Source organism: Rousettus aegyptiacus, unplaced genomic scaffold, assembly GCF_014176215.1.
Source record: "Rousettus aegyptiacus isolate mRouAeg1 unplaced genomic scaffold, mRouAeg1.p scaffold_m13_p_9, whole genome shotgun sequence".
Classification (NCBI taxonomy): Eukaryota; Metazoa; Chordata; class Mammalia; order Chiroptera; family Pteropodidae; genus Rousettus; species Rousettus aegyptiacus.
In genome coordinates, this window is record NW_023416312.1 from 23,318,024 (window position 1) to 23,326,672 (window position 8,649).

At 44.6% G+C, this 8,649-nt stretch overlaps 1 pseudogene; it reads left to right on the forward strand.

Annotated features, from left to right (window-relative positions):
• Positions 1–877: 877 nt before the first annotated feature.
• Positions 878–995, forward strand: LOC118608473 (annotated as a pseudogene).
• Positions 996–8,649: the final 7,654 nt, after the last annotated feature.

Sequence of the window (8,649 nt, forward strand, 5' to 3'; positions counted from 1 at the left end):
CCTTTTAAGGGTATGGTGCACACCCTATTGTAAAGGCTTCACACCTTATGAAATAATGTTTGGAAGACCCTCACCTCTCTTCCCCAAGTTAGGGGAAGAAAAGCTAACAGAAATTCATAATTTTTCACTGCTTAAATTTTTGCAAGCTCTCTCTCTCGCATGACAGGAGACCCACCAACTGGTCTCTGCCACCAGAACAGCTGCTCAGCATCCAGTCCAGACACACAACCACACTCCAGGTGATTGGATCTGGGTGAGAAAGTTACAGTGTGCTTCTCTTGAGCCCTGCTGGGACAGACCTTTTCCTATCATCCTCACAACACCCACCGTGGTCAAGGTAGCTGGACGCCATCATTGGATTCACCATACCAGAATAAAGGCTGCATATCCACCACAGACATCAGAACAATGAACCCAGCGTCAGACAGAAGACTCACTAAAAATAAGACTGTCAAGGGTCCAGTCTGGACAATCTTGATTCTCTCTATTCTAAAATGAGGGGGTCTTTGTATGGCTTTAGATGAGACCTGGATCTACTGTTCAATGATTTGAATTCCCCTAGAAAACCAGTGGGGAATGTTATGGGTGGACAATTTTCCAGTAAGCCAGTATTAAATATTTACTTCTGATTCTGTTAATCAGGGTGTGGTAATCTGATCAAGGAGATGCTAACACCAACTGTTAACCAGGGTGTGGTGATTTGCTCAGGAATGTGCTGGTGGCTATATAAACTGCCTCTTCTGGGAGCTCGGGGCTGATCTCCTCTAACCCTGCATGGTAGAGAGTCAGTTGCCGGCCAATTCATCTCATTTGGCTCCGTGGGTCTTGGATTTGATCGCACCACAACACCAGATCTTTGTTACAAGAAAGGAGGGAAGTCTATGGCATGCCACCCTGAACAAGCCTGATCCCATCTGATCTCAGAAGCTAAGTAGAGTCAGGCCTGGTTAGTACTTGGATGGGAGACCACTTAGAAAGACCAGGTGCTGTAGGCATAAAAAATAAAAATTAAAAAATAAGGGATTGTAAACTGACAAGGTCCTTGCGATCTGTGAGGTCAACCAAGGGTTGCCTCAAAAAAAAAGGAAGGAAGGAAGGAAGGAAGGAAGGAAGGAAGGAAGGAAGGAAGGAAGGAAGGAAGGAAGGAAGGAAATAAGTTTGGAATAAAAACCCACGAGCCAAGTATACAGGTGCACAGTTGTACCTGGAAAGTACCTTGGACCTTAAATTCAGACGCTTGGGTTGGGGTTCCTGTTTTTCCTTCCACTAACAAATCAAGTGAATTTGGGCACATTTCTAACCCCCCTAACCTTAATTTTGTCATCTGTAAAATATTAAATGAGTCCATTGTATTAGACCTCCAGTACCTTATAACTAAGGATTGGGAGCAGGGAGGTAGGACAATGAGAATTGGGCAATTATGAAAAGAGAAATGGAAAAGATCTAGGAAGTGATCATAGAAGCCACCAGGCTTAGCCCCTGGGCATCAAGAGTTTTTAGAAATCTTAGTCTTCAGCTTAGAAGTGACAGCCCCATTACTGGCTTGGGTGACAGAGAAGCTGTACCCCTGACTCAGTTTGGGTCTCTAAAAGCAAAACTGATATCAAATTCAAGAACAATCAATTTGCTTGACAAATTATCCCAGAACATACTAGCGGGCAAAGTGAGCATCATCAAGTCAGTTGCCACTAGTGAGACACTGCGACTCTGTGTAGAGAACATGTCTCAGAATTCTCCTACCTAAGAGCAGGGAGCTGGGGCATTTGTACACTCGGTCCTATCTGTCAATGGTTAAGGGTTGCTCTGGGAGAAATGTTAATTCTTTGGTACTTCTGACCCTCAACTGTAGCAGGCAAAGTACATGTCTAGGCTTGGGAAAGCCCTGAGGCAAAAGAATGAAAGAGGTAGTGGTTGAAATTTGGGTAACTTTCATTTAAGTAAATATGGGTAAGACTCTGACAGCAGGACTCATACTGCCCCCCAAATAGGCAGCACCTGCCCAGATCAGCTTTGTAGGCAGGAGACCTCAAACTTGGGCTCCAGACCCACACCAGAGAGGGGCACCTCTCAGCAGCAGGTCCAAGATCCACACCCATGTGTTCAGGCCTCTGGCCTTTGGGAATTAACAACAACAAGAACCAGGAAAGGGAAGCTGAACTGTGAGAGACTGAACTTAGTGTCCTTATGATGCTTAGTGTGCCATGGGAACACCATGTGCTCAGCCCCTCAGATAGTAGATGAGCTTGGAAAATGGAGATGTCTCTGCTTCATGCCCTCTGTGGGGAATGCCAGTCCCTGACAGGCAAAACTGGCTGCCGGTATTACTATGGCAACCAACAAGAACTGACCCAAGGACCTTCTAGTGATAAAAGAAATGGAGCAGTGACTGGGATCCCAGGGAATGTACTTCTATGGCATGTGTTAGAGTCAAAGATAGTTGTTTTTTCTTGCTCTTGACATAGTATTGTGACCCATATTACACACACACACACACACACACACACACACACACACACATTCTGCCCTCACCTGGTTGGGACTTGTGAAAACACCTGTCACAATGTTGTGCCATGTAAGTAGGAACATGTGGGTGTCTTCGTTTTTCTCTCCATAAAATGATTCAGATGGTACCAGTTCCTTGGCCTCCACTGTGGGAGGCAGCAAGAGCTGACACAAAAAATGCCTTGGAGGCATTTGGAGCATCTTGAAAGAAAGAGGTTGTTAAGAATTCCTGTTATAAAATGCTACCGTTTCCCTTTTCTTTTTTAATTTGAAGCTTTATGAGTTTCAAAACTGCATTTAAGGTATTTCAAATGAGCGACTCTTCTGAGACACAAGCCATCCAGAGCCACTGACCACAATGTTAAGGTAAAAATAAAATGCAAATTTAAAAGATGTGCTCCTAAGTTATGGCCGGATTCCGGGCTGGATCTTAAAAGTTTCCTTTCCAGCTAGCTTCCTGTGCTGACCCCCAGGCTCACTTAGCTCTAGGCTGCTGCATATTCTTTGCCATTAGATATTGAAAACAGGAAATTAAGGGGCATATTGGGGGATGGTATAGCTTGAAACAACTTCAGAGAACAAGCTGATGAAGTCACAGATCTTTTCTCCTTGCCTTTTTCATGTTGGGTTTCTTTAAAGATAAAGTAGTGAATCAAAATATTCTGCCTTTTTTTTCAAGATGGAAGTGGAGTATGATTTCTTTAATACCCCCCTTCCCTCTCAGTGTTTCCAAAGATAACCAGATGAGAGAAATGCTTCGATTCTGTGCATGTGCATGTGAAATGTAATTACAGGGCAATTTCCCCATCTTGGTCCCCAAGGGCTAGGGAAAGATCAGGAAGAGGGATGAGGCTTGGGATGGAGAGGAGGCAAGTAGCTATTGGGGCCTCGTGTTGTTTTTGCTGCTGATGATGTTAGTGTTGTCTTTTTGTTTTATTAAGGTAGCACTCAAGCCTGAGGGGATGTTGTAGGTCCATGGCTGGTTTGTGCTGTAGAACTAAAAGAAGATGACTGTCAAAGCTGAAAGAAAAGGAAAAATGTTGTGTGTTTGGGTCCCGCCCATGAGATGCAGGTACACTTGGAAGGAATGCCAACCCAGTTGAGCATTTTCCTAAGTGTCAGTTCCCCCAGGCTGGACTAGGTCGGATGGCAGTATTATACTGACAATGGCTTGAAGCAGCTCAGGAAGACAAATGTGAGATGTGGCCAAGGCAGGAAGGCAGGCATCCCAGCCGGCCACTCAGGTCTGAGGGGATGAGGTGAGAATGATAAGCTATGAGTGCAGACATTAGGGGAGCAGAGAAGGTAGGAGGCATGGCTGGGACAGCTCAGGGGGAGCAAAGCAACTAAAGACAGGCTTTGGGACCAGCAGACCTCAGTTCAAATCCAGCTCTGCCATAGTTATGTGGTAGACCGCAAGCCTTGTTTATTTTTCCCCCTAAAATTGGCCAATCCCCGTACCATGGGATTGTTATGGAGATTAAACAAATTAACTTTTTAAAAATGTGCTTGAGGCTGAAAACTATGTAAAGTGCTATAAGGATATATTTATATAGTTCCAGAAAAATCCTGCTGAGAGGGGGGAGCCTGCCAGTTTAAAGAGAAAACGTGAAGGTAGATGTTAAGTTTATTTATGACCTTAGTGTGCCATGGAAATACTTATTTAAGCCTCTATGGCCTTTTGGTGAACCTAGAGAACAATTTACATCTGGCAAAGAAAAAACCATTATGATCAAGAGATTCTGGGCTTGTGAGCTATTTGGGCCAACCAACAGGGAAAGAAGGTCCCTTGACTCTCTGGAGCAGTAGACACCTAGTCTTGGCCCTGCCCCACCCTGCCAAAGGTTATGGGTGTAGGGCAGGCCCTACAGGGATCAGGCTTCCCTTTTGAGATGATTAACAAAGAGGAACTTGCAGGAAATTAAATAATAAGAAGGGATCAGATCTTTGGGGTGAGGGATGGTAAAGATAATATATAGTAGGGTTTGAGGCAGGTAATGGGGTTATACAGTGCACAACCTGCAAGAAACACAGAGAATGGCTGTTTCAGGTTTGATTTCACGTGCAGCCCAAAAGAACTGAAGGGGTGTTGCCTTTCTTCCACAGAAAAGTTCAACTTATAAGGAAAAGCATAGGCCACAGGTCATGTGCTTGTCCCAAAAGTAAGAAAAAAGGTGAATTAGTGTCCCTGGGAGAGGAACTCAGCAAATAAGTTTGCCATTCTCCCACAAACCCCAACACCTTTCCTGGGGGCACCAGCATGGGAGGAAGGCTCCTCCAAATATTCTCCCATCTCTGTTCATGGGTCCCATGTTCCCACCTCCTTCCATGTCCCAGACTCTGGGGAGCTCACTTCTGATTAGGACAGAGTCTCTCCTATGTTCACATTCACAGATGGGTATTGGCCTTTGAAACCCCCTTCCAGGTGAGTGGAAGCTTCCAAGCGAGACATTTAAATGAACTTTCTCCAGGTATCTTGGAACAGCTTGGCATTCCCATTAGACTCCTGGGTGGCAGTGGAGTGATTAGTAGCCTTTACATGCAACTCGTGAATTTAGGATGCCTCTACTACTCATGCACAGGAGGAGCCAAGATGGCCTTTCAGTGGAAGGGGCAATGGGTTCCATTCTCTTCATCAGTGATTCTCGTCCATGGCTGCTCATTGGAGTCATGAGGAAAACTAAAAAAATAATTCTACGTCTAGGTCCCACCATGAACCGATGGAATTAGAATTTCTAAGCATGGAGTCTAGGCATCTGTATTTCTTAAAATCTCCTCTGGGGAACTATAATGAAGAAGGTTGAAAAATTACTACTCTAAGTGACTCCAAGTAGCATCTCACATTCCCTCTGTGGGCCTCAGTTTACTTATTAGCAAAACAAGGGAGTTGGACTTCTGGATAGAGAGGAGATTGATAGATGATGGATAGATGATAGATGATAGATAGATAGATAGATAGATAGATAGATAGATAGATAGATAGAAAGATATAGAGAGATATAGATATAGAGATATAGAGATATATCTCCTGTTCTAATATTCTGCAACTCTGTGACTAAGCAGCAGGTAAGATACCTACATACATACATTCATGAGTACAAGGCAATCAAAACACACACACATACTCACACTTACACATTCCTCTCCTGCTCTATTCTACAACTTTCTTTTTGTTCCTCTTAATGTACAGAAATCTTTGATCTCAACTACTCCTCTCAACCTGCCCTTCCTTCCCCCCCAAAAAAAGACTGTCAGAAAATTCCAGAAACATTTTAGATAGAAGACCAAAAGTCATAAGTTTGGAACCAATAATGAGAAAGTGAATTTTCTAAGATAACTGAAGGGGTACACATCGGTTCCCAGCCTGGAAGTGCTCTGGTGGTCTCCTCGAATCCCTTGGGTTTTTCCTGAGGAAAGAATTCCAGAAGGTAAAGTTAGTTGTCCAAGGAAATTCAGGTAGTTAGCCACCTAGTCAGAGAAAACTCAAGGTTTAAGTATGGCCTAAGGACCTTCTGCACCAGAATGGCCCAAGTAGTGGCTTAAAATGCATGTTCCTTGGTATCACCACAGATTTAATGTGTCAAATTTCCCTGGTATGCATGTGGAGGAAGAAATATGATTTTAAATGTGCTCCTCTGGTAATTCTAGAACTGTTCTGCACTCCACCATCCTAATAACAAGGAAACAGATCCAGCATGCTGGAGGCCAAGTAGTCCAGGGGTACTCATAGCTACCTTTTCCTTTCAATTCTGAGACCTAAGACAAAGGTTGGGCTCATAAGGCTTGGTGGTTGGAAATGCTCAGTGTACATTACTCTTTCCTGAAGAACTGGGTGGCTCAATGGTAGGAGTCGAGGAGGCAGTGATGGGAGAAAACTGACCCAACTGTGACCCAAACCTTGTAACTAAATGGACAGGCTGAGGCCACATGGCCATTACCCCAACCTCCTCCCTCACCAGCAGCCCCCTGGAGGAGTGCCTCCACTGACAGGAACCACAGTTAGCATCTGCAACCAGCCTGTCAAGGAGGGCAAGGCTGAGTTTAGGGGTATAGCCACAACAGTGGCAAGGCCAGATTGCAATCTGAGTCAAATTGGATGCCATTCACTCTTTTGTGTCTCAACAGATGTTAGATCTGCAGTCTTTTGATCATGCCCTGACTATAATCTGTCAATGAATTTCAAGTTCAAGGGTTTGCTCAGCACAAGGCTTTCTGCCAGCCACTTCTTTTGCAGAAGTGATTTGTAAAATAATCATAGGTAGCATGAACCAAGTGCTTACTATATACCAGGCTCTGTGCTAAATGTTTTCCCGACATTTTCTTGTTTGATCCACATGAGTGTGGTAGGCAAAATAATGGTCCCCAAAGATGTCCGTGTCCTAATCCACAGAACCTATAAGTATGTCACCTCATATGGCAAAAGGAGCTTTGCAAATGGGATTAAGTTAAGGACCTGGAGATAGGAAGGTTAGTCTGGATTGTCTGAGTGAGCCCAGTATGATCACAGGAGTCCTTACTAGAGAGAGGCAGGAGATCAGAGTTAGAGAAGGAGACATAAAGATAGAAATAGAGTTTACAGAGAAGAGAAGATGCTCCACTGTCCGCTTTGAAGATGGGGGAAGAGGCTGTGAACCAAGGAATGCAGGAGACCTCTAGAAGCTGGAAAAGCAAGTAAACGGTTTCTCCTCCTAGAGCCTTGAAAAGGAATGTAATACTGCTGACATCTTGATTTTAACATGGAGATACCCATTTTTGGCTTCTGACCTCCAGAACTGTAAGCATGTATTGTTTTAAGCCACCGTTTGTGGTATTTTGTTACAGCACCAATAGGAAACCAGCTCCCAACTCATAGATGAGAAAATGAACTATCTGAGTGGTAGGGAAGTCACTCAAGGTCACACTGGTGGTAACATAGTCAGGATCAGAACCCAAACTTGTCTACTCTTAAACTCTGCGATGTTTTAAATTCTACCACTACATCCTTAGACTTCTTTCATTCATGCACTTGCCTCTTGAATGCTAGTCTCTGTGTTTAGCCTTGGAGTTACAGTGAGGAACAAAATAGCCCCAAGCTCTGCTCTCAGAAGCTTACATTCACTCCATTGTGAAAGACAGAGAATACACATGCAATGGCAGCGAAGGCCCCTAGGGCTGGGCCAGGGCAGAGAGAGCTTGGGTCCTATGAGAACATAAAGAGCAGGGCATGTCCCACATGGGTAGGGTTAATGAAGTTTTCCCAAATTAAGAGCAAGTCTGGGTTAGCCAGGTTGGGAGAGGGCAGTGGAGTACACAGAGAGGAGAGATAGCGAGTTTCAATTCCTTCCTACTGGCCCTCCTCCACACTTCACTACCATGTTTTGTAAACCATTTGCGGTGGACATTTTTGCTGGTCTGCCTTATTTGGGTAAAAAAGATCCCTGACTTTCCCTCCAAGAGCCGTGCCAACAAAACAGCCATGCTTTGGGTGGGGCTGACTACATCTAAGGTCCTAGGGACAGCAGCTCCCATTGGCTTAAATCAGTCAAAGACCCCCAATCCTAGGCATGTTTATACCTCTGGATAAATGCTGGAGCTTCTGGGTTTCAGAGAGGGGGACAAGGGAAATCGTCCTTCCCTTCCTTCTTCTGGAGCTACTGGAAAATTTTTTCTTCCACTGGGTGATGAAAGGTGAAAGCAGGAGGCTCTGCTACTCTGAGCCACCCAAACCACAAGAGGAGGGCCTGTCAGTTGTCCAAGTATGGGGAAGGTTGACTGTCTCTAATGGTATTGTATTTTCATGGTTTGTAGAAAGAAGTCCCAGAGTGGAATGAAGGCATGGCTGGGAAGCTGGACAGAGAGAATGTTTGCATAAGAACACATTGTATCATGGGAAAGATAATGACAGACAGAGGTGAGCTCTCAGGCAGTGGCTCCGCCATGGAGATAGGTCCCAGTCTTGTACCTGAGTATCTTCCAATAAGCATTTATTGAATGAATAAGAGTAAAGGGCAGCTAAGAGCATGGCAGATCGAGTGTGTCACCCTATAATAGCTGCTAACTGACCTCAGGAAGAAGGATGTGGGGCTCCTGACAGACAGGGCTTTGGCTTTGCAGGTGATTAGGGACTGAGCTGAGAGGAGCAAGCTATGCATAAGTAGGTGAGTAGAT